The sequence below is a fragment of the Paroedura picta genome, chromosome 5, assembly GCF_049243985.1.
Source record: "Paroedura picta isolate Pp20150507F chromosome 5, Ppicta_v3.0, whole genome shotgun sequence".
In the NCBI taxonomy this organism is placed as follows: Eukaryota; Metazoa; Chordata; class Lepidosauria; order Squamata; family Gekkonidae; genus Paroedura; species Paroedura picta.
In genome coordinates, this window is record NC_135373.1 from 47,967,071 (window position 1) to 47,994,086 (window position 27,016).

The 27,016-nt window shown below is 46.8% G+C and overlaps 1 protein-coding gene across 4 annotated transcripts in view; it reads right to left on the bottom strand.

Annotated features, from left to right (window-relative positions):
• AHDC1 (AT-hook DNA binding motif containing 1) overlaps positions 1 to 27,016 on the bottom strand; it is a 202,348-nt gene that overhangs the window by 126,192 nt on the left and 49,140 nt on the right. The gene's annotated exons all lie outside the window — the stretch shown is intronic.

Here is a 27,016-nt window from a genome sequence, read left to right on the forward strand (position 1 = left end):
TGGCTGCCAGGCCATGGGAGGGATGGGAACAGGTATACAAGGAGTCTGCAACATTGTCTGTGCTGTGCAGGGAACACATGGAAGTGAAATGCAGTTATCTCTAGAAGAATTTTTACCAATTCCTACATTACTTTCAGGTGTTCCTCTGAAAGTGAACTACTAGTGCCGAAGGCAACTTAAAAAAAAACAAAACCACAACTCACTCCCCACAATCTCCCAATTCCAGCAGCCCTTGTTCCTTTGAAGGTGCCGCTGGATCATAAGGAGACAGCCGCATTGTTAAATGGAATACATCAACATTTCCTAGTATTAAAGAGATCTATTGGTCTGACCAAAGAGCCTCTTGTGGCGCAGAGTGGTAAGGCACCCGTCTGAAAGCTTTGCCCATGAGGCTGGGAGTTCGATCCCAGCAGCCGGCTCAAGGTTGACTCAGCCTTCCATCCTTCCGAGGTCGGTAAAATGAGTACCCAGCTTGCTGGGGGGTAAACGGTCATGACTGGGGAAGGCACTGGCAAACCACCCCGTATTGAGTCTGCCAAGAAAACGCTGGAGGGCGTCACCCCAAGGGTCAGACATGACTCGGTGCTTGCACAGGGGATACCTTTACCTTTACCTTTATTGGTCTGACCTATATGGTTAGTGGCCATAATTTCAACATGGCAAAGTAGGGGGGTTGCCTAAGGGCCACTATAAGGACTTTGCCATTCACTAAGATTCACTAAATTTATTCTGGGTTTATTAGTGTCATTCTCTCCCACATAGGAAAGATGGCAGCCAATTCGTAGCCTGGCAACTGTAAGCCTGCAGTGACACTCCCCCACCACTAAAGGTGCTGTGGCTGCAGCCCTGGCTGCCTTAGAGGTGACATTTCAAGGAGTCGGATTTGGTGGGCTGATTCTGGCCACTTCTAGTAACACGCAGGCCTAAGGTTTATTCAGGACTCCCAATCAAAAGGTAGCTGGAGTTGCAGGAGGGACTCAACAACTGCATACTGAAAAGATGCAACTGATCATTCTGTTCTGGGTATGGCTTTCAGTATATCACGAAGTTATTGGGTTACAGTACAAAACAGTCTCAACAACATCATTTATTCTTTGTTCTATATAAAATATAGCAAAGTATGGTGTGAAGGCGACTTTGGAGCTTTCAGTTATATCATTACAATGCCAGACAGTATCAGAAACAAAAACTACAGAATGGTGAAACAAGGGAAGAAGAGGAAGGGAATGGGCAAACAGGTAGCTAAATTTAGGCACAGTTTCAAAAACATGCATTTTGCTTTGGACAGGTGCAAATGTGTGTGTAGGAGGCTGCAAAGAGCCCAATCATGTGCCTTGTCATAGGGCCCAGTGACACTCATTGGGTCACTGAATGCCTAGGATATCTTAAGGACCTCTTGCGCCTATATGAACTGCCTTCCAATGGAGATTTGGGTCAAAAGAGGCTTCTGTGAGGTAGACAATGGGGGGAGGGTGCTTTTCTACAACCATATGCAATTGTCATCAAGCACACCTGGCATGTACATATATCTTTCCATCAGGTGGCAAGATAGATTCTGTTTCCTAAAATTTCAGTCATAGTTCTGCTGTTTGATGTTTTTTTTTTTTTAATGCTGCAGACTGGAAATTGTGGTATTTATGCTGGATCTTTGGCCCACTTTCCACCATTGCCTTTATCATTCAGCCTCATATTGCTGCTTTCATCTTGCTAATTATTAATGGTGTGGTTCTACTTGTTGGAAGCCATCATGCAAGTATTTTTATTTATAATACAGAATAAGAACGTTTAACATTAAACAAAAATGGTAGATAACTTGGGTAGATTTGGGAGGATAGAAGCAATTCCCAAAGAGCCTCTTTAATGCCGAATCCCCGGAGATGTTTGGAACTGAGGCTATCAGCTTTAAAACCCAACCTTCAAAACAGAGAAACAGCAGGATTATTTCTAAAAGGATCATCTAACAACAAAGTACTAATTTAAACACCAAAGCACCGTTGGCTAAGTGCAAACCCTGCAGCAACGTTGCAGACCTCAAACACACACACACACACACACACCCCTAATCCGGTGGTTAAAACACAGCCTAGGTGTTGGGCAGCCTGCTTGCCCGCCTACAGCAAATTCTGTTTTGGATCTGCCTTGACAGCACAGACCATAAGGGGCTTTTTGTGTGTGGCACAGCTGGGAATGTTTTGAGCACAACCCACAACCCCCCCCCCACACACACACACACACCCTCCCTATTTCACCAGCCCTCTGTATCCAGTCAGTTCCACATTCCATTGCTTTAGTGGGGGGGGGGGGGGAGAATTCAGCCTCCGCACTCTCTCCAGAGCTGGCCTGGCACTGTGGTGATAGGCTTCCCAGCATGCACTGCAAAAGGTGTACCACAAACAAAAGGAAGAGAATAGCAAGTCAACAGCTGGATTGTTGGATTGCATGCGCTGACCCAAGGCAAGGATAAACAAGCAGAAGCCACCCGACATCCTAGCAGCCGCGTCCTTGCCGAGGGTAAGCCCACCTTCTGCGCATACATACACACACGCACACACACAATTCTCGTCCTGGATAAAGAGCAGGCAGAGGATAATGCATTCCAGATTCAGTACTGCTGGGCAAGACTTGCAGGGCAGAAACCAGAATCCTCTGTCCCTCAAGACAACTGCAGAGTTTTGGGCAAGGTCTGTATCTTTAAAATGCGTGCAGACTTAAATAAGGCAAATACTCCCATCTAGGTCCTAGTGGAGATATACGCTCTGTGAAATGTTCTGTGTTAGTAGAATTCTCTTTGGTTTGCGCTGAACTCTTTCTCAGTCTGGAGATTCCAGGTGGGACTCGGCTACAGAACAAACAAAAATACTGCCCTTCATATACATCTCCAGACATTTGGGGAGAGGGAAGATCTCTCTTCACAGCTGGGCCACTACAACATAAAAGCAAACAGCCCAGATGAAAATGAGGTGCTTTCAACGGACAAGTTTGGTGAAAAATGCAAAACATAGTGGTCCACACAAAATCCAGACTAAGAAATAAAATCAATGTAATACCTTTTATTATGGCCAATCAAAAGGGCACAAAGCTATCTAGATCAGGGTTTCCCAACCAGTGTACAGGGGTGTACCTTGAGCGCCCCCCAATTGTACCACGGCATGGGGGATTCCAAGGCAGTGGCCACACGGAGCAGGCAGTCATTGCTGTAGCAGTACTACTTCTTCCCCTGTGACCGGGACAAGTTGGCTCAGTGAGATTTTTGTTGAGAGTTGGGGCTATCTTGGGTGGGGGGATATATTTTTTTAATTTATTTGCATGTTTTATATATTTTCAAATTTTTACACCATCACTCCCAGAAACAACTGGCTTGTGGTGGTTTACATACATCTAAAATCCCATAAAACAATGAAACATCCAACTCAAACCCAAGATGGTGGTAAAAACACAACAGCAGGAGAACCCACTAGACTAATCCCACCCTCAACCCCCATAACCAATAGTCGCCAATCCTCCAGAGGGCAGCCACAAGGTATGTCCTGGCGGCTTTTACAGGCCCACATTGCAGGCAAACTATGTTGGGGTGAGGAGATGGGTAAGCTGTTTTTTATGTTTATTTGTATATTTTAATTTATTTGCATATGGGGTATAGCAGGGGGTGTTGTACCGTGAAGCCTGAAAAATATTTCCGGTGTACCTCCACGGTCAAAAGATTGAAAAGGCTAGTCTAGATCATCAGAACTCTTCATGAAGCTAGAAGTTACAAAAATTTCAAACATGGAAGAGGGAAGAAAAAGCTAATTTTATGGGTCAAAAACATCTTGACAGCCTTTGGTGTCAAATGCTGAAGGCTCACAGTCCAATTGCTGTAGGTGTTAGATTATAGCACTTGCATTCTGGGAAGAGGCAAATAGAAAGTCATCTCATTCGAAAAAAATGCTGTCCACCAAGGTCCCAATGCAGGGCTCTGGAAAGCCACTCCCTTCAAACAGGAGCTTCAGGGAGCTTCGTAATAACATCCACCATAGAACAGTCGACTGGCTAAAAAGCTGTGGACATGACAGGCCACCAGCAGCATGGAACATAGATTGCAACAGGTAAGTTTCCTTTGCCCCTACAGACCTAGCTGCCAGGCCTAACACTGGCCACCTGCTTTGATGCCATTGAGGGAGTCCTACAGCATTAGGAAAGACTTTGGGACATCTCTCCAAAAGTTGGAATCTGAATGCAAGACCTCTGTGCATTACATAACGTACATCTGATGAAATAAGCACTGGCTCAAAAAAATGCTCATGTCAGAATAAATTTAAGGTGCCACTGGATTCCCACTTAGTTTTGCTGTACAATGCATATGGCATCCATGCACACGCACAGAACAGCTTTTCAGTATTGTTTTCAGCAAGAATTGCCCCGCAAGACTTTCTTGTATCCCAAAGTTCAAGCATGTGCTACTGGCAGCCCTCTTCCACATTACCATACAATGGATGGTTCAGCTCTGGCAGACCCCTGTCAGCAGAAACTCAGTTGCAGCTGTGCTGTCCCTCAGCACTGCAGGAGGGTAAAAACAGCTGTAGCTTCCTCAAACCCACTCCCAACTCCCCAGCACATTCCTTACCTCCTGTGGGCATACTTTGGACAGGGAAGCTGGAGAACTTTTAGTACGTGCTAAAATGATACAACACAGCACTGTAAATTCTAAACATTAAACACAGTTGCATACCTATCTATATCTGCATAGAGATATATAATGAACATTGATTTGTAAAGAGATTGTTGGGGGTCAGGGAGAAACCTAGGATATTAGTGGACAAGGACAGGGGTCCATAAGAAGGTGTGAAGGGTTAAGACAGCGCTCCCTGGGCTATTGGAAGCCATAAAGCAGACCCCCGTTGATTTCCCCTGTTGATTTCCCTGCTGTGATGAAGCCCAGGAACTTTGTTTTAAGGGGGGGGGGAATACCAGGAAAGTTACTTATCCGAGAGTCTTATCTGATTATATGTAATAAAAGTACTTTAAAGTACTAATAGAGTAGCGAAGAAAATCAAGTCTGTCACACCATCAAAGCCCAAAAAGTATGCCACACTATTATACAGAAAGACTGAACTTTGCTGCAGTCATTATACCCTTCCTCAGGATGACAGTCTCCAGGTGTGATCTGGAATTACAGTTCTTCAGACCAAAGACATCAGTTCTCCGGGAGAAAATGGATGCTCTGGAAGGTAGACTCTATGGCATTGTACCCCACTGGGGTCCCTGTTCTCCCCAGGCTCCATCCCCAAATCTCCAAGAGTTTCGCAACCTGGATCAGAGAAGGCTACCCCTGCATCCCCCACTGGCAACCCCATCCTTTCCATACAAGAACCATGCAAGCAAGCCGGCAACACACTCACAGGCTTTACACTAGATGGGCTTTATAAGTATCCCAGTGTGGCATGGGGGAGACTACTGGGCCACCTCCTTCCCACCTATACCATACCTCCGCCTTGTGTGTGGCTCCCATGCTGCCTTCCGGTGCCCACAGCACTGGGAACTAGGAAATATACCTTCAAAGCCATTGGGTGACCCGAGGCCAGTCACTCCCTCCTACTCCCTCAGCCTAACCTACCTCACAGACGAAGAGCTAGCCAAAAGAGTCTAGCCAAAAGAGTCTCAAAGTGGCATACAATTGCCTTCTTTTCCTTTCCCCATAACAGATGCCTTGTGAGGTAGGTGGGGCTGAGAGAGCTCTGAGAGAACTGTGACTAGCCCAAGGTCTCCCTGCTGCATGTGCAGGAGTAGTGGGGCATCAAACCTGGCTCTCCAGATCAGAAGCCACCGCTCTTAACCACAACACCAAGCTGCCTCTCAAAGGGTTGTATTGAGGAGAAAAGGAACATCAGCTCCCCTGACCGCCTTGAACTGCTTCACAGGGTTATAGTGGGAATAAAAGGGGGGAGGGCACATAAGAGTAGGGTAAATACAGGTAGACAACACTGGCAGAAGATTCAGAGAAGCTTCACTACACTGCCCTGCTTTTTCAACACCGCTTGAGAATACATGAGGATGATTCGTTTGTTTGAAGATATCCACCTGACAAGCCTCCTCCTTAGTATGTGGAAAGCTGGTGCATCAGGGCACAGGCACTGCATCCACCAGCTCCCCACGCACTTTTGCAGATGTTTTCAAGACAAGCTGGTTGCTTCATGATGTTCTATAAGGTGGCCCAAGCCATCGTGAGGCTGTACTAGTCATACCTCTGTACATATGAAGCATCTTTCAGATCTTCTGGGAAAGGACCAAAAACATTGTACTTTATCCCAAGGACATCCAGTTCTTCTCTCCCCACAAGGTCTTCAGCAGTCGTCGTCCCCATTCCACCCATCTGCTGTGTTAAAACCAGCAGAAGCCGTTCTAGGGCTTTGGTAATAAAGGTCCCTTCCATAAAAATCAACCTTAATGACCAAGGAGCACAACTCCTCTGCAATCCTGGCCTTTCAAGGGTATGTTCTAGGTTTTACAATAGCAGAACTACCTAAGAGAAATCCTTGCCCCCTCCTACGTTGCCCAGAGTCACCTGCTTCCTCCCAGGCATCCTTGTCATGCTCGCCCAGACTGTTTCATGCCACCAACACACCTAAAGCACACAGCCAAGCACCCCCAGGCAGTGCTGGTGGCCACCTGACACCTATGGAGCCCAGGTGTGTATTTCCCCACACCCACGAGCCCATTTCATTTAACACATTTTGAAGGAAGGCTGGATGATGTTTAAAACAAAACAAAAAACTGATGCTCTAGATTCTAGAAAAAGGCTTTTCCAACCAGGATTTCACCCTTGGGTTTCATGATGACCCTAGAAGGGCTTCCCAAAGGGGTAAATGTTAATTTTTATATATTTTACAAATTTGTTAAGCATTTATCAGGCGATATGACGATATATAATGTTCTATAAGGTGGCCCAAGCCATCGTGAGGCTGTATGTGTCATACCTCTGTACATATGATCCCTCCATGGCCAATGATGGGCCTGGAAGGGGTGGGAAGGGGAAGGGCCCTGGGTGGGCGTGTACACAGCTATGCTTCCCAACCAAATTCTGCATGATTGCACCACTTCTGGGGGTTCTCAAAGCCTGAAGAACGTTTCTGGGGGTTCTTAATGGTTGAGAAAGGCTGTTTAAGAAACTGGCTAATCTAGAGAATAAGTAGTTCTGGGTCTTCTGGTTAGCCAGCCAATGTGGTGTAGTGGTTACAATGTCATATTAGGATCTGGGAGCCATGGGTCCAAACAACCACCTTGCCATGAAGCTTGCTTGAGTGACTATGGGCCTCTCTCTCTTTCTCTCTCAGGGTTGTTGTGAGGATAACAGGAGAAAGGGAAGAACATGCAAGCCACTCTGAAGTCCTCAGAAGATGGGAAAGCTGAGAATGTACTAGATAACTAGTTAGAAGCTAGTACCAAAACTGGTACCTGGGATAGATCCCAGAGAAAAGTGTAATAGTTTTTCTCAAAAAGTGTGTTTTACGAGTCCACTGCCATCAAAGGAGTACCATCTACTGACAATATAAGCCCAGGACAGATCACACCACCATGCAACCCAGACAACAACTGCATCATGAGTATGAAAGTGCAAAATACAGGGCTGGTGAATCAAGTTGGTATCTATATGGTTACACAGCAAGCCATGCACACCTAGTGTATCATTGAAGATTAAAGCGTTTCAGAGATGGTCTAGAGACCGCATCACAAATGGGGGAATACCAAGGCCAAGGCTGCCTTCAAACACAGATATGAGCATGGCAGACACAAAAGCAAAGCAATTTTCCTACTTGCACACTTGGCCCATCCCCTCATCTATGCACCAATTGTTCTAGAAACCTCCTGAGTGTGGGGAAAACCTTGAAATCAAGGATTAAATCAGACTCCCCACCCCCTACCCAACTAGGGCTCCAAAGCTCACTTCAGAATCCTGATTCGGAAGAACTGAATTCCTATTCTCCCCAAGTGCTTGCATGTCAGCATCATGGCCAACTGGATGTCACCTCAAGGCTTCCCAATGCCAGAAGATTTCAAGCTGCGGATGGGGAGAAAGGGAGTACATAGGCAGGCTTGCAAGCACAACATCTCATGTTAGCACAGTAAACGAAGGTCAGTGGATCACACCAAGGGACTAATTAAGCTCAGTATCTTGTTTTCCACAATGGCTAATCGGAGGGTTCTGGAATGCCCTCAAGCAGGACATACAGGCTACTGCTGCTTTTGAACATTTTGCCATTGAGGACACATGTGCACCCATGCAGAACATAGAGGAAACACATATGACCAAGATCTCAAGCAGCACACAGAAGATTGGGTGACATCAAGAAGGATTCTAGATTAGCCCTTTCCTTGATGTGCTGGAGAAGCTCAAACTCTACATGGAAACTGTCCATGGCCATTCCAGCAGGAAAATCAAGTTGTGCTCACAGTAATGCAACTAGCCTAAGATGGAACCCTTTCTGTAACAACCGTGGTCCTGTGAATGGCCCAGTTCTCTAACTTCTCCTGTTTCTTAGTTAAAGTTAATCAAGGGAATGAGGGCTCCTTTTTGCTGTGCCATCAGCCCCCACATTCCAGATGAGAGCCAGATTGTTGGGCCTGGGGAAGCTAGGCTTAGGGAAGCAGAGGTTCAAATCCCCAGTCAGTCATGAAGCTCACTGCATGACTATGGCCCATCACACTTTTGCAGCTTGAACTACCTCCCAGCTTTGTTGTGTGGTTTAAAATGGAAGACAAGAGAGCCATCGATATTGCCATGAGTTCCCTGGAGGAAGAAGAGAAGGACACAAAAGGAACAGAGTTTGTCTAAGTGCTACTTCGAGCCTAGGATTTTACCCCGAACAAACATTAGACCTACACTGCTTCCCCCCTCCCCCCTAACCTTGCTCGAGTAGAGGGGAAGCCAGAATCCCAAGGGCAAAATAACGTCTGAAGAACAACCCTTCTCCCCAGCCCCAGCCCCGACACAAATAATTTCAGCAGTGGATCTGCTACAAGGAGGGCTACAATTGCACACTAGATCTCAAAAAGTGTGACATGGTGACATTTGCTCAAACTTTTGTTTTTGAAGTCAAGTCATTCTAGATCATTTATAACACTGCCATGGAGGTTCTGTTGTGAGGCTCTTTAGGTAAGCACCACCACAGCCCAGCAAACTCTCTCTGCAATGGTGAAGCCCTGCTTCTAAGACAGAGCTGGCAGAATTAGAGTTTGGAACAGAGCAAAGAACAAAAATGTTACCAAGGGACACAGCTGGAAAAAAGAACCCAAACAGAGCAGCCTTAAGGAGGCAAATCTGATTTGCAAGCCAAAGGTTCAGCAAGTCCCTGCCTTTGTTCCCTCTAAGCTGTGCATGTGAACGGCTGCTCATGAACACAGGAAGCCCCGCTCACCAACCGACCAGGGTCTTGCAATGCCCACTACCCATTTTAATGTTACAGAAGTTATATTCTACTCAGGATGTGAACTGCCCTGGTCAGTGGGGGGGGGGATTGAGGGCACATTGGTCCCACATTTTCATGCATTATAGATTATTGCCTCTGGATACCCTTTCCCAGTTAGACTAATCTATCACATGCTTTTTCCTACCCCACCCACCTCCCTTTAACTCTTTTCCTCTCCTTCATTCTTCTCCCGTCTATTCTGGGCCTACGTATCCGCCCTCCCCCCTCCTCCCTTCCATCTTTCTCAGGCGGCAAAGGCGCTGTTCAAGACCACCAAGCCAGCACCAGCTACAGAACTCAAGGCTGCAAAAACAAACACACCCCTCCCAAACCACAGAGCCAAGGCAGGAAAACAAGATGGCTCTCCCAAGGTTGCAGAGTGCAAGAGCTGGACTTCTTCTCTCAGTCTTTGGATATCCTAGGTCACCAGCAAGGCTGGGATGTGCAGGGCTCTAAAAGCTGCAAAGCCGCAGAAGCGTGCTAATCCACATGGTAGACTGCGGGGGATTTGTGGCTGCAGAGAGAAAGGAAGAAGCCCATCCCACACAACCTGTGGGACTTTCCTTTCCTCCCCCCCCCCCCCCCCCCGAGATGCTGCTTCGTGCATTCAAGAGTTTGGCAGAAAGAAGAATGGGGAAATCCACTGTGGGCATCGTCCTTTTCAGTAAATTAGAGAGCATAACAGCATATGGGAGAAGGGAGTCCCCCCCCCTCCCCAGCAGCATTATCTCAGAGGAAGGAAATATACACTCCACCCCACAGACACTGTTCATTTGCATATATTAACTCATTTTGATTAGGGCTGATTAGTCAACCAAAAGCATGTCTTCAGTTACCTACCTTTTAAGTCAATTACATTTCAATACATTTGAACATAGCCAAAATCTTGATGTGTGTGTCTTAGACCCACTAACAGCCTCACAGAAGCTACCACTACATCCGACATTTTCTTTGTCACTCCTCGTCATAAAAAAGAGGTGCATGTTTAACTCATAGGTCCAGCCTTTAAAATCAAAGGCAGCATTGTGCAAAGGTCAGAATGCCAGACTTACATCAGGGACATGTGGGTTCAATTTCCCACTTTTTCAGGAAACGCACTAGGTCAGTGGTTCTCAACCTGGGAGTCGGGATCCCTTTGGAGGTCAAACGACCCTTTCACAGGGGTTGTGGCAGGGCAAGCGGCTTGGCTAGGGGGGGCACCATTCACACAACAGCCTTGCGGGGTGGCTCGAGGTAGAGCATTCATCTGTCTGGAGCAGTGGAAAAGAGTGAGATCAGCGTGGTGGGACAAGAGGCAGAACTGAACTGAGAAACCCTGGAAAAAAACAATTTATATACAATCATGCACAATGAATCTTCACGCCATTGGTCTGTTTCTGTTTGATTTCTGTAAAAGAACATGTGCATAATTTTATGGTTGGGGGTCACCACAACATGAGGAACTGTATTAAAGGGCCACGGCATTAGGAAGGTTGAGAACCACTGCACTAGGTGATGCTGGCCCAATCAATATCTATCACTGGCAGTCTTCAAGCAAAGGTTGGATACACGCTTTTCTTGGATGCTTTAGGATGCTTTGGGCTGATCCTGCGTTGAGCAGGGGGGGTTGGACTAGATGGCCTGTATGGACCCTTCCAACTCTATGATTCTATGATTCTATCAGTTGTAACTTACTATGCATTTAAATGTTGCAGGCCTTCCTTAATAGCCAATACCTTTAGGAGTGGTGTAGTGGTTACAGTACCGGATTACAATCTGAGAGAGCCAGGTTTGAATCCCACTCTGCCATGGAAATTCTCTAGCTAATTTGCCCTTGGCCTCACCTACCTCACAGGGTTGTTGTTGCAAGGATGAAATGGAAGAGGGGAGAAGGGTGTTGTAACCTCCTTTGGATAACCCCATGGAAAGAAAAAACAAGACATAAAGATCTCACCACTCCAAAAAAAAAAGTTACCTTTCCCCTATACATAACTAGAACTAAATTCAGTCTTTTTTTCCCTAACAACTAATCTTTACATACATGCAAAGTGTTTATATTTTAAATCAGAAAATGATAGACAGGATTGGCAGATGACCAAGAAAAGCAACACAGGGGCCCTCAGGAAACAGACCAAGGGCAACAACCTAGCAGAATTTTGGAAGCAGCGCACCTCTTTAAAAACGTTTGCTGATATGACAAATTACAGTAGCAAGACTACAAAAGCATTGTAGCAACCAAGAGATTCCTCACTAGTACAAGCCTACCAAAGAATCACATGGCCTGCCTGGGAATAAAGCATTGTCATATGGTACAGTCCTCTCAGGAGACCGTTTCCCTTCAGAATACAAATGAGAGATCCGAGATCTGAAGATAAACACAGAGAAAAGTGGGTGGGGCTTTTGCCCTGCAAAGCTCCTGTCTGGCCACTGGAGCGTTGATTGGCTGTGCATATTTTTAAAAACACTGCTTTGGCAGCTTTCCTCAACAAGGGGCTTCACTGTGACTGAAAATACGTTCTGTGTGTGTATGTGTGTGTGGGGGGGTCATTTTGTGTCTTCCTTCGCCTCCTATGACAGCCACTCTGGGCTTGAGCTCCCTGTGCTGTGTCAGAATTCCGAAGGAGCCTGTCCTATTGCATTGGCTTTTCCGATTACATCCTGTGCTACATTCTTGGTATTACATGTGCAGCTAAGTCAGGGATGCCTCACATCCACTGTGAACAAACCAATAACTCTTTGGATTTGGATTTTGTTTTTAATTAGCCACGGCCATGTTCTCACCACATCTGTCTGTTGTGTATATAAATAGGCCTGATGGATTTCATGCACCTGAGGAAGCGGGCTCTGACTCAGGAAAGATTATGCTGGAACACATAAAAGCACAACTAGATTCCTGTTTCATTCTACGGCTACACACTGTTAACATGGCTGCCCACCCGGAGGCGGCTCACTACAAGCACAAATATCTCCAAATGGGCAGTGGATACATGCTAGGCTCGTAGCCAGTCCTCCATGGAGAGGATACTCTCTCAGTCCTTGGTTTTGCAGTAGGCAAGGGCAACCCAGAAAAAGAAATGTAACCACAAGTTCTTCACAACCGTGAACCCCTAGAGTCATCTTACACTGTAAGACTTACAGGACAAGGATTGACACACAAGAACCAATGGCCCCCCCAAAAGAGAAGAAGTTTAAGGAGAGATGCTTTGTGGAGGTTGATAAGCTTGGCAGACCTGGTGTGCATGAGAATGGTTGCTAGCTTCCCCCCTCCCCCCAGAAATTCAGAAGAGGAACACAATTTTATAGGATACCGTAGTACAAACTATGGGTTAAACCGACCTTGTCAGCTTGGAGCTTTTACATGTTCTGCATTACCTCAGCAAAAAATTACCCCCTGGCTAGTTTAGAGCTGAAGACAGACAGACACACACACACAGATGGGTTTTTAGTACCCCACTTTTTACTATCTGAAGGAGTCTCAAAGTGGCTTACAATTGCCTACTCTTCCTTTACCCACAACAGACACCCTGTGAGGTAGTTGAGGCTGAGAAAGCTCTGAGAGAATTGTGACTGGCCCAAAGTGAGCCAGCTGGCTGCATATGGAGAAGTGAAGAATCAAACCCAATTCTCCAGATTAAAGGATGACGCTCTTAACTACCTCATCAAGCTGTTTCAACAGGAGGTATCAGGTTCATAAACAGAAAAAGAGAACCTTGTAAGTAAAGTATTAGAAAGAAACATCACTTTTTTGGATGATTCAAAGACCAGAGGCCTAGGGATGCCAGTCCCCAAGTAGGACCTCATGAATTACAGGTCATCTCCAGACTAAAGAGATCAGTCCCCCTGGAGAAAATGGATGCTTCAGAGGGTGGACTCCACAGAATTATACTCCACTGAGATCTCTGCCCATCCCAAATCCTGCCTATTCCCCGCTCCAGCTCCAGATTCCCCAGGTATTTCCTAAGCCAGAACTGGCAACCCTAGAGAGCAGTGGTCCCCAACCTTTTTATCACCAGGTACGGGTCAACACTTGACAATTTTACTGAGGCCGGGGGGGGGGGGGAGTCGCCGCTGCCACCTGAGCCCCCTGCTCCGCTTGCTTTCCGACCGGTGCCCCTGACTTCCCACCGCCCGGTGGGGGGCACTGACAGCAGCAGCTGTGCAGTGCCACTCCGAGGGGGAGCCCCAGCCATGGCAGTTGCCGGAGAGCACCAAAGGTGAGCTGGCGGCAGAGTGGCAGGGCAGCCCTGAGGCAGTAACTGGGGAGGACGAGGAGATACCACAGCCTGGTATTGACTGATCCATGGACCGGTCCCGGTCCCTGGACCGGGGGTTGGGGACCGCTGCTACAGATGCCTTGTCTACAACACACTGCAGCAATGGGGGCAAGGCACAAGAGAAGAACAAAGCAACGAAACATACACATCCATGTCCCATGAACAGATTCACTAGCTGGCACCAAAACGTGTGCACAGCACAGAACACACAGGTAAGACAAGGAGTAGGTGAGGAATACCAGGGAGACTGGACAATCCTTGTTGGCCTACTAGCTTTGCCTGTCTGACACCTTCATTGGCCTCAATCCATCCCCAATGCCCACTGCCTCTCTTTTCTACTTGAGTTCTGTAGCCACTGTCATCAGAAAGTAGCTGGAGAGAAGGTTTACCCAGCAGTTAATTAAACTAAGCATCAAATTAAATACTGCAAAATTAAAATAGCTCCGGAAATTAATTTCTAGTATTAAAAAAAACACCTGGTATGGCAAGATATTATTTAAAGAGTGAACAGAGCCTGCTCAGGCAGGAAAGATACAGCAGCATCCAGTCACTGAATCCCTATTGCCAGCCCCAGGAAATTGGTGACGGTCCCCACCTCCAATCCCCCCCCCAAAAAAATTCCAAGTCACAGAGCATGCATCCCGCATTTTACTAGGGCTCTGTCATCCCAGACAGCTGTACCTATCCCCACCAAAGCTATGTGGCTGTCCCCTGCCATTCAAAGCCTGCTGACCTAAATGTCTACCACCTAAGCCTTTGAACTCTACTGGTGGTCCAAATTCCAGCAGCCTTCCTTAACATTGCCCATCAGTCATTCAAGCGCACTACAGAAAAATCTCACTCTTGCGGGACAGAGTGCGGAAGAAGGAAACGCAGACAAGGCAGTGTAGAAATTTTTTATTAAAAAATACCTCCTAGTGGAGATTTTGCAAAGTTGCAGGCAGCTTGCTGGAAATAACAAAAGGAAAATTTTGGCAAAAAGGCATCCGGAGCTTTGTGGCTTGTGTATGCACACACACGAGTGTGCTGTTGGAAAAATGGGAGAAGAAAGAAGCAAGCCCTTTTGTTAATTTAAAAGGGATTTTGCACCACTCGATGGCTGTTTTATTTATGGCAGTAATGCAAACAAAAGCATCATACAATGGGAGGGTACTAACTTGCTCTGGCTTCAGCACACCTGCAAGGATCCAGCTAAGATCAAAGCCTCAAAGAGCCATCAGGAATCGGGTGCTAGTATCAGAACCGGGTCCTCTCAATACACACACCTTTAATTCCCAGGATTATAGTGAGGCTTATGGTAGCATTTACCACTTACAACCTTAATCTCTACATACCTGGGGAAAAAATTGTTTTACGATTCATTAACAGAACACTTAATGTCAGAAAATGAAAACAGGCTAATAATACTGACCCAAACCTCTTAATCTGGGAGGACAGAAAGGTTATAAGGAAAGAAGCCAACGATGAGGGGAAAAGTCTGGAGTGGCTGGATTCAGCAAAGAATAGTGACCAGACTTTGAGGGCAAGAGGAAACTGCATAGAAAAACATGTGCTTTGTAGTTTTCAAGCATGAAAGGGGTGGGGTGGGGGGGGTCAAAGCTCTTACCCTGAGGAATTAACAAGGCTTTTTGACTCTGTCAGCGCCCTCTGCAGGCCAACATTTTATTTCAAGGAGTACACTTACTGTGTGGGTCAGATTCCAATGGGAAGCCGTGTTGGTCTGAAGTAACACAATAAAATAAGAGTCTTAAAAGTGCTACTGGACTGTGATTTTTTTGTGAGGGTCAGTGCAAGCAATATGAGATCTTGGTTGCTAGAAGGTGTTTTATTCCACTGGCCGAGTATAGTCCACACTGACTGGTAGTGATTCCACCGTGCCTTAGAAAGCTCTTTCCCAAGTGCTTGCTGCTCACAGCATACGAACTGTACTACGAAGCTTCTTTACATACTGATCCATTCTAAGGAGTAGTACCTAGAGCAGAGGCTATCTCCAAACCTGCTCCTTGAGATGCCACAAAATGAACCTTGGACCTTCTCCATGAAAAAAAAATGCTTTGCCACTGAGCAACAGCCCTTCCCCAAAAAGTTCATGTTTTCTCCTGCAACCATGGAGACTAGAAATGTCCCCTCATAGCAAACTTCTAAAATTCCTCCCTACCCGCACCCCCGCAGTAAGAAAAAGCTTTGAATATGAAAACAAGCCACCCATCTCTCATTCAAGTTATCATCTTACAGGAGTGGGATCGCCCCTGAAAAAACAAAGGGGGAAAACTGTGAGGGTTGAAGAATTGCTAATCCCAGCATATCAGTTTCCCGTAAAGAAGGTACCCTGCAGTCAGCAGTGCTCAGCGGTGTCCCTACCACCCAGTTTTCACACGATCCAAGGCCAGTGTCTCAACAATGACAGGGTGCCTCCCATGCCAGCAATGTTTTTGCTCCACTTTCAGTTACTCTCAAGCAAAACCATTGCTTTTTCAAAGAGCTCTGAACAATCGGCATGATTGAGGTGTAACACAAGATGTTCTCATTGATATTATTGATTGATTTTAGTGGTTTTAAAGGTATTATTGATCTTGTAGTAAGATCCTTTAAGCATATTTTTAAGTGGGATAAAATAAGAAACCTAAAAAAAATATTGTCCCAGTTCTTTCTTACTTCACTGGCAAAATCTTTTTTTATCAAAAAAGTTGGGGTAAATTTGAACCTGTTGTACCTATGTGGAGATGAAACTTCACCCATTTCTGAAAATCAGGAAGAGCTTAACCGCCACCCCCTACACAAACACTCTACTATTCCCTTTATCGTTTGAGCCAAAAGCCTTAATTAAAATTACTATCAAAAGAATACACATAGATGTAGTAAAAGACCTCCAAACATTATAATCATTTCTATCCAGGAAAATAATTACCACTATTCATTTTAAATTGTCATCTTTACTTCATTTCCCATTTTGATGCAAGAAATCTTTACATATTTTAGTGTCTGCAATTGCAAATCTAGGTTATTTCTGGACAAGCATAGAACTTAGGATCTTAGAGCCCAGGTACTTCATGATCAGGGGAGGGGGGATCACATATTCAACACCTCCGTCTTACTTTTCTTCTCATCCCTAATATTTAACACATTCCAAAATATTTTTGGAAATATGTCCACCCAACTAAGTTGATAAATTATAAACTGCAAGCAGCTCTGTGGAGATGGAAGAATTTCAGTTTGTGAAGAGCTTTTCTGTCATCTTCTAATAAATGTATTCCAAATTATAGATATTACTGTTTATTTTCATTTTTGATTACTTGTTGGGAGGTTTTCTCAAGCAGGGTTTCATGAAACCCTGTTTTTTCTTGATGGCCTCGGAAGGGTATCCCAAATGGGTGGAAGTTAATTAATTTGTTATATATTTTTTAAATTTGTTAAACATTTATCCAGTGATATGACCATATACGGTCATGTTGACCCACCCCCTCCCAAAATGGCCAATGAGCGTGCACACAGCTTTGCTTCCCAACCATATTGTGCACCACTTCTGGAGTTTCTCAAAGCCTGAAGAATGTTTCAGGTGTTTCTCAATGGCAAAAAAGATGAGAAAAGCTGTATTGAACAAAGGACAAAGAAAGATGGGTGCAATCTGTGTTTACTTATACAACCTTCCAAGCATGCCCTGGTAAGCAGGAATCTGTACAACACACACATTCAAAAACTTAGGACCAGTAAAGGCCCAGAAATCAAAATGGAAATGAGAAGCATATTAATAATGGACATAGCCTCACGCAAGGCCTCTCTGTTCTACCAGGATACACAATACACACAATATTTATGCCACTTGTTCCCTACTTGTTGTGCATATTTCTGCACACCTTTGAACATGGCCATTGTGACAAGACTGCATTTTATAATGCAATATGCATAAAAAGTCAATGCTTTACCCCCAGGGTTATGGCATTTGTTGCTGTTCTGGATTGCCATAGGAAACACTGCCAGGCAAAAATCAAGCTCCTCCATGGGCTGCAGGCATTCACTAGTGAGACCTGACAAAACTTCCATAATCCCTCCAATGTCAACAAAACTGAACTGTGGGATATTCCCTCTCACAGAACTCCTGCAGGAGACTGCCCATCTACCATGGTTCTTTCTTCTTTCTTCCAGTGGCATACTCTCACTTGCGGAGCTTATGCTTGGTAACCACACACAGGCTAACTCTTGGTGCCTGTGTGCAAAGGAGGTCTGCAAACCAGCATGGGCAAGCCCACTCCAGATGGGAATGGATCCAATGTGCTTTGTCCTAAGAAAAGACCACTTGCACAGACTCTGCCATCTGATGCATTCCTTGGTTGCTCAACTGTCTGAGAAAGAGGATTTAGCAATACTGAAGAGCTGGTTCTTATATGGCGCTTTCCTCTACCAGAAGGAGGCTCAAAGCAGCTTACAATCGCCTTCCCTTTCCTCTCCCCACCACAGACACCCAGTGAGATAGGTGAGGCTGAGAGAGTCCTGATGTTACTGCTTGGTCAGAACAGCTTTATCAAGTGTTGTGGCAAGCCCAAGGTCACCCATCTGGCTCCATGTGGGAGAGCGGGTGATCAAACCCAGCTTGCCAAATTAGAAGTCTGTGCTCCTAAAGGCCAAAAAAGACCCAAAGATTCACCATAACATGTGGTGAGCTTGAGGTGGGGCAGCCCCAGCCACAACAAAAAGAGAGGGAGGCCACCCTCTGGTGAAAAGAGGGGTGTGACATTTCCAAATGGGAAATGGAGCCACAGACGCCAAGTGGTAGCTTGCAAGTGGAATGATTTCCTGAGCATATTTTGGCCATTGGGGGAAACTGTTTGCATACTTCATCTCCAAGCTCCCACTTTCCTTATTTGTCTCCCTTATGCACAATATTGTGTATGTGTGCATGAAGGAACCTTACTCATTCACCTCTCATCCTTGGATGCACAACAAGCAACCATTATGCCCACCTTGCACTCCAAAAATAATCAACCTGCACAAGATTCATGACAATACTGTTCAAATCTCCCAGATGAGAGTTATTCAAGTGACTGACATAATATAATAATAATAAAAGAAACTCCATGGCCAAGATGAGAATGGGAGACTTGCTCACATTCAACGACCGCAGGGACCACACCGCTTCTTGCTTTTCATAACAAACTGCTTGCACATACACCAAGGAAAAAAGCAGGTCCCTGTGTTTGCCCTGGCTGGTTGATTTTTAGGGGTGCCTTAGCTGGAAACCGTAAAGGTTCCAACGGCAGCTGCCTTGACTTCAGCAAGTCTCAACCCAGGCTTATCACTCCACCTCCTCCTCCTCCTCGTAGTGGTGCTCTCTGGGAGTGTGTTTTTGGAGGGGTGGCTTCTTCGCCACAGAGGGCACTAGCAGCAAGACTGATGAATTCGCCACAGGCGAGAGAGGGAGAGCACGCGCGCATGCTATAACTTTTGCAGCACCCCCACCCCCACTTTCCAAGTGCCTAATTCTGTCCCTGGCTGAGCATCATTTTATCCACTCCCCACCCCCATGCCACACACACACACACACACACACCTTCCTGTGAGATGTCAGGATGATCTTGGATCTTTGCCTAGGCAGCTCCAACACAGATTTCTCCTTCATTTGACAGCAGCGCTGCCAGTGAGGGAGGGTCAGGAGGGAAGGGAGAGAGAGGAGAGATTTGGTGGCAGGGATCCTTCTGGAGGTGGGCAGGTAGAACAGAGACTGCAGGTGTTGGGGGAGAGCGTCCATTCCTATTGTGGTGCATTTTTTGAGCCAGCGCTCCCCCACAAGCCATTTCTTCCTCCCCCACCCCCAAGACACACAGCACAGGCCGTTTCAGTCTCTCCATGCTGGGCGGCCTGGCCTTCCTCAGCCTGCTCACAGATGGCTGTTTCTCCTCACTCAAGCGCTTGACCTAAATCTTTCTCCTTCCTGATCCAGCAGCACTGCAAATGTCTCCCCCGCACTGCTCAAGGCATGGCGAGGGAGGAGGAGAGAAGACCGCAAGAGGGGAGGTTCCCCCCTGTCCACAGTAAGCCCCCCCACCCCCAATTCTCCATAAAAGAAAGGGGAGAAAAAGAAAATCCCAACTTCCATGGTCCAAAAGGCATCGTCGGTTGCCATCGGCCCTGACCCACAGACTGAAAACTGGGGAACCACACATCCGGCCCCGATCTCTCTGATAAACCTCCCCCCCCCCCATGAAGGAAGTTCCAAAAGATCTAAAGTTTCACCGGTGACTCAGCTGCTGCCTTCTTCAGCCAACAGCACGTCTCTCTCTCTCTCTCTCTCTCTCTCTCTCTCTCGTCCACACACCCCGCAAGGGAAATGGAAAAAATAAAAAAGAAGCCTTCCAACTCCCCAGCAGCAGCAGATGGGGCTGGCTGACAGGAAGGCCGGACGACAGCCCTGCTGAAGTGACAGAGCAAAAAGATTGTGTGCCTGTGCTGGGGGGGTACCTTGTTATCCTCACAACAACCTTGTAAGACACTGTTATCCTTATAATAACCCTGTTATGTCTGACGGGGGGGGGGGTCAGAAAATAGGGCAAGGGGTGCATAAAACAGAAACATAGTGTGAGAAAGGGCACCTAAGGAAATGAAGAAATAAGTTCAGGACAGAGAGAAAGAAACGCTTCTTTACTCATTATTGTTATTGTTATTATATGTATAAACTGCCCCTTCCCCTACTTGGGAAGGTTGATAAAATAAACAAATAATTGAACTATGGAACTAACTGCCAGTGGATGGCACTAACCACACATAGCTTTAAAAGGGGCTTCTCAAAAATTTTTGAGGCTGTGGGCAGAAAAATCTGGAAGAAGTTCCTGACAGTGAGAGTGGTTTCTCAGTGGAACAGGCTTCCTTGGGAGGTGGTGGGTTCTCCATCTTTGGAAATTTTTAAACAGAGGCTGGATAGCCATCTGATGGAGAGGCTGATTCTGTGAAGGCTCAAGGAGGTGGCAGGTTACAGTGGATGAGCGAAAGGGTTGTGAGGGTCCTGCATAATGCAGGGGGTTAGACTAGATGACCTAAGAGGTCCCTCTATGATTCTAGTGGTGAAGGCCACCCCAAAAAGAGGGGGTGGAGCCAAATAGAATACTAGGGGCGGAGCCAAATAGAATACCTCCCTTTTCACACCTTCCGGGAAGGAGGAAGGAGCCCCACCCTGACTGGGGGAAGTCCAGTTGTTTCGAAGTCCACCTCACCCACCAGGGAGAAACGTACAAAGGCCCCATCCACTTTCTGGGAAACACTCGAGAAGTCCACCTATGGCTACTGAAGGGAGTCTCTACATATAGACGCAGCAAGCTGAAGGCCAGTGCTAGGAGCAACAGCAGGATTTGTTCTCTTCAGTGCTCTCCTCCATTAGCCTTCTTTTGCACTCAACACCCTGAAATGAGAGCTGCCAATTTTAGGTTAGAAATTTCCAGGAGATCGGGTGGTGTCACCTGGGGAGGAGATGGACCTCAGCGGCACAATGTCATAGACTCCACAGCTACTCTCTCTACTGTCTCTGTAGTCTGGATGTGTATGCCAGAACTCCACACCCTGCCTGAAGGCTGGCCACCCTACTGTAACCCATAAACACTTATAGAACTTTAAAAGATGAATCACCATCTGGAATATCTCCAAGCCAGGATTCCCCAACCTTTTTGAGCCTGCAAGGACATTGGGAATGTTGAGAGGGAAGAAGAGTTGGTTATTATATGCCGCTTTTCTCTACCCGAAGGAGGCTCAAGAGCGGCTTACAGTTGCCTTCCCTTTCCTCTCCCCACGAGAGACACCCTATGAGGTAGGTGAGGCTGAGAGAGCCCTGACATCACTGCTTGGTCAGAACAGTTTTATTAGTGCCGTGGCAAGCCCAAGGTCACCCAGCTGGCTGCATGTGGGAGAGTGGTGAGGTCCACTCCAAAGATGGCTTCCAAAGGAGGTGGAGCCAAACAGAATAGTTCCCTCCTGAGAAGGAAAGCCTGCGGGAGAACGGACCCAGATGCCGATCCTCCAGTGGGAAACCCTTTCACTGGAATGAGGGCACCCAGGAACAAGCCCTGCCTTACAATGGCCCCGCACACTTTCTGTAAAGCTTGGTGGGCACCAAAGGAATGACATCATAGGCGCCATGTAGGAAAAGCCTGCTCCATGGGGTGGCTGCGTTAATACACTCTAGCCATTTTTTTTGTCTTGTGTCAGCTTAAAGCAGGCTTTCTTAATAGGGGTTTCGTGAAACCCTGGGGTTTCTCGACAGCCCCGGAAAGGTTTCACCAGTTACGCTCAGTAACCTACCTCACAGGGATGTTAAGGGCTAAAACCCTCTGAGCTTCTGGAAGGAAACTCAGGGGGAAATATATTATTTGCAAAGCGTTTTTTGCAAGAATGGGGTGCTCCAATGCATCCCTCCCTAACCAAGCCTTTTTGCTAACACCATCAGAGAGATTTGCTTTCCTCAACAAAATTATTATATATCTTTTGCAGGGAAGGGAGGGGTTAGCAATGGATCGTTGCAAAATCAGCCCTCCCCAGCCAAGCCGGTCTGTAAGCGCCAGTGGTACCGCCCCCAGCGCCACCAGAATGCTTTTCAAATCCCCTACGCGCGGCGTGACTCACTGCAACCCCACGTTGCCCAAAACAAGCTCCGACAAGGAGAAGGAATGGGGAGAGAGAGAGAGAGAGAGAGAGAGAGAGAGAGAGAGAGAGAGAATCTGGAGGCGGGGATAGAAAGAGAAGCAAGAGGAGGGAGGGAGACCAAAGGGGCAGAAAGAGAGAATGAACGCAGGCCGGAAAGAACAAGGGTTGAAACTCTGCCTTGCTGGCTGGAGGCTAATTGGTTCCGGCAACAGCCTGCTCTGCTTGGCCACGCTTCCTCAAATCCTGCTCCAGACACTGCAATGCTGGCCTGGAGAGGGGAGGAGGCATCCCCCGCCCTGCAAGGCACTGGACAGAACCCTGCTGACACACTGCAAGCAAAAAACTTCTCTTAAAAAAGGCTGCTGGGGAAGGGGGGGTGGCTTACACATTACCCAAAAGGCTTGCTAATGGAGGCATGGGTTAGACCTGCCTGCCCTGTGTGAACCCCACCGCTATGAAGCAAGCCAGCTGGGGGCAGCAGAAACACAGCTGAGACAGGGGAGGGGGACTGCCCCAGACTCCTGAAAAGGGGGAGGGGGGCTTTTAAAATAAAAACTCTGTGCCAAGCTCAATTCTGCAGTAAACAGCCAAAATACAAGTCAAGGCAAACGGTATGTCTTATGCATCTTTGTATTAATTCATTCCACTTTATTCTGATAATTTATTTATACTGCACTGTTGTCCCCAATGGGGGATCCAACTTGGCTTACACTGCTCTCATCTCCTCCGTTTTATTCCGAACTACCAGCCTGCAGAGTAGGTTAGGAGACAGAGTAACTAGCCCAGATTTTAGTCCAACAACAGCCACTTCACCCCACTGGGCACTCAGCTAAGTGAGACTCTGAAGTTTCATCCTCTGTTATTACACACTCTGTTTCTCAGGCAATAAGAGGCTTAAAGATTCTAGTCCTCAGGGTAGCACTTCTGCATTAGATGCTCAAGCAAGGCCCATGCTTCACAAACTGCTCCAGTGTAGTTGTCACTATGCTTCTTCCGGGAGTGCAGCTGCTTCAGAGCACTAACTAGGCAAGTGTGACCCCTTCAAGATCTCCAAAGCCAAGCAGGGCTGACCCTAACTAGTATTTGGATGGGAGACCTCCAAGGATTTGGATGCAATTCCTCCAAGGAACATTAGGGGTCATGACACAGAGCCTGGCAATTGCAACCCACCTCTGAACGTCCCTTGCCTGGCTGCCAGACAATCCTCAGATCTCCTGGCTATGCTACAAATGCCATATATGATAAATAAATAATAAACAACATAAACACAAGCCTTTACCAGCTTGGCTTCCATAGCAAGCTTTTACTCCAGCCTCATAGTCTCCAAAGACACTGCAGTACAACAGTGTCCAACCGGTAAACCCCCTTCATGACTGAACAGTAAACTGATCCCAGGTCTCATGCAAAACTTGCTTTGGACCATGTGCTCTGTGGCAATCTGTCTGAACTGGGAAACTGGGTAACATTAACCAGGCCCTTAGCTTGCAACCTCAGGACACAACTAGAGAGAATCAGAGAATACACAGCACACATAACATTTCTATAACTTGGGGAAGGGGGGGGGTGCAGGCTAGCAGCTAGGTCTTTACACATGAAGCTGCCTTAAAATGATTAAGACCTGCGGCCTTTCACATCTTTCACATGACTTCCTACCTGGAGATGGTGGAGACTGAACCTAGGACCTTCTGCGGGAAGGTAGATGTTCTACCACTGAGTCAGGACTCCTCCCCACAATGAAAAGCTGTCTTATAAAATCGGACCATGAATCTATCAAGGTTGGCACTGCTTACTCTGAGTGGCAGCAGCTCTCCAGGATCTTTCACATCACTTACTAGCTGATCTCATTACCTGGAAACAGCAGGGGTTACCTGGGACCTTCTGCATGCAAAGCAAATGCACACAGAATCCTCATGTTCTGATCCATAAGTAGCACTTGCTCCTGCTTCTCTCAGCATTCGTACCCCAGAGATCTCCTATTTCTTAAAAAATTAATTAGCAAAGAAGAGCCAAAAGCGGATCAACAGCTGGCCTCTTTACTGCAGTCTCAAGGCAGCCGACATACACTGGGGTTGATGGTCCATTTCTAGGGTGAGCCGAGCAAGCCCCAAGTGAAGATCAGAGCTCTTCCATTCTCCTGGTGGCAGATGCTTGCTGGCACAACATCTAAGACAACAACTGATCTGATCCAGGATTTTAAAACAAAATTCTAAGCCAATTGGAAGAGTGGGGTTGGTAACAAAACCAGTTTGGCAACAGGAATAAGGGTGAGTGGGTTTGACTGCTTTTCTTTACTGGCCAAGAAGCAGGAAGGGATACAGAACAGCTTGGTTTCTGGCACACTGCAACAATCGTCCCTTTGTTGCATGGGGCACATCCTTGAACAGGCCATCAACAGCTGGAGAGGTCTGCACCCTTTCCCTGGTCAACCATCCAATTTCAAGTTGTTCCACAGGATGGTCAACCATTTTTAAAGAGGAACTGGTTCAATTGGAAAGCCATCCCACCCCCCACCCCCCACCCACAAAAGGGCCATAAAACAGGGGACAGTCACACTGACTCATGTCTTCTACAGCCAGGAACTTGCCCTTCATCATCAGAACCAGCCAAAACGAAGAAATGAAGCACAGAAGTTCTAGGGCAGACATACCCGTTGCCAGAGACCAGTACAAATTAAGGAGGTGGCTCTGAATCCACACTTTCAATATGCAAGTTGGGTGACTACTCATTTTTGTTACCTGCTTCCTCCCAGGAAAGCAGGGTAGTATATATGCCCCACAATCAATGTGCCCATCAAACAAAAGTTATTAATGAGTCTCCTGTCTGATACTCACTACTATATCAACCCAACCTCCATGTCCACAAATGTGTTCCTCATCAGCACCAAACATGGAGATAAGGAAAGTCAAAAAGCTGTAACATCTGCTGTGTGCTACTGCCAAGGTGGCTGCAATGTAGCTATCCCAGCCCTACTGACCAAATAGGGATGCCAGCCTCCAAAGTGGGACCTACGGATTCCCTGGATGACAGCCCAGCTCCAAATTACAGAGATCAGTTCCCCTGAAGAAAATGGATGCTCCAGAGGGTGGACCCTACTGGGGGCCCATGTCCTTCCCAGGCTCCAACACCAAATCTCCTGAAGTTCCCCAACCTGGAACTGGCGATCCTACCCCCCACCTTCCAGCTAGCAAACAGGGGGGACCTAGCAACCCTAGCTCAGGGCCATCTAAGATGGGGGTCCCCAAGCTGTTTGAGCCTCTGGAAATCTGGCATAAGGTGGTGGGCCCAACCCCAAAATGGCTGCTGCAGGAAGTAGAGCCAACCACACAGGAAGTTCAAGTGCAACACAGAAATGGGAAGATTTTTTAAAAATACACTGGGAAAGAAGAAGAGTTGGTTCTTATATGCCACTTTTCTCTACCTGAAGGAGGCTCAAAGCGGCTTACAATCCCTTTGTAAGGGACTGCCTTCCCTTTCCTCTCCCCACAACAGACACCCTGTGGGGTGGGTGAGGCTGAGAGAGCCCTGATATCAATGCTCCATCAGAACAGCTTTATCAGTGCTGTGGCGAGCCCAAGGTCACCCTGCTGGTGGGGGAGTGCAGAAACAAACCTGGCGTGCCAGATGAGAAGTTCGCACTCCTAACCACTGCACCAAACTGGCTCCACTACAACAAACTGGAGTGAGATAGAATAAAACCAACACTTCAAGGCAGCTGCCTTTCAAACAGCATTGTATCAATCTGCATAGTCAATCGTATCTTCAGTGGCCAATCAGAAGCCCTGCTGGCCAAAAGCCCCATCTGGATTCACCAACATTCTAAAACCACTTAGTGGGCGCAAAGTAGTTTCTGTGGACCCCACAGCACCCACAGGCACGACACTGGGAACCCCTGCTCTAGGGGAATAAAGGTAGCAGCCACCACCATGTCGAAAGAAAGTGCAAAGGGTTAAAGAAACGGGATTGGGGGACCAAGTTTGGGAGGCATGTCAACTGGATGAAACCTGGGAACTTCCTGCTGAGAAACTAGTCTCTACATATTACAATTTCTCCAGTCTTCTACAAAGCATTCCCACTTCCGCCCACATTCTTAAGAAAGGTTCGCAAATTAAAGCAAAGTGAAAAGCAAAAACTGCAAATAAAATGCTTGTAGAAGATCTCTAATGCATTTCACCTTGTCCATCACAGATTCTGAATTATTTTGACAAGACCTAGGAAGGGAGTTATTGCTAGATCTCACACACAGGGACCTTAATGAAGAGTCACTGCTCACTGGACTGGTCTCTCTCTCTCTCTCTCTCTCTCTCTCTCTCTCCATAAAAGTATATGAGCTTCAGAGACGCCACAGATTTCTCCCACTTTTTGACCCACAAAGAATCCAGTGTACTTCAAAAGCTTCTATAACCCTACAATCAAGCCCTGACTCACATAGCCTGTAGAATCAGCAGCTCTTATTTGAGCTCCACAGTTATCCCTGTGAAGTAGCTTAGGTCATGAGTGCAACTGGCTACTGTGGGGAACTGGGGATTTGAACCTGGGTTTCCCAAATTTTAGCCTAACACTGTCCACTACACTGTGCTGGTTCTCTTTTGAGAGCCAGAATGGGCTTACTCCAGTAAGTTTTGCTCCATGGCTGCCTGTAGTTTTGCATGCTTTTTAAAAGATTTGCATGCTTTTTAAAGTGCTGGAAGTAGTTTTGGA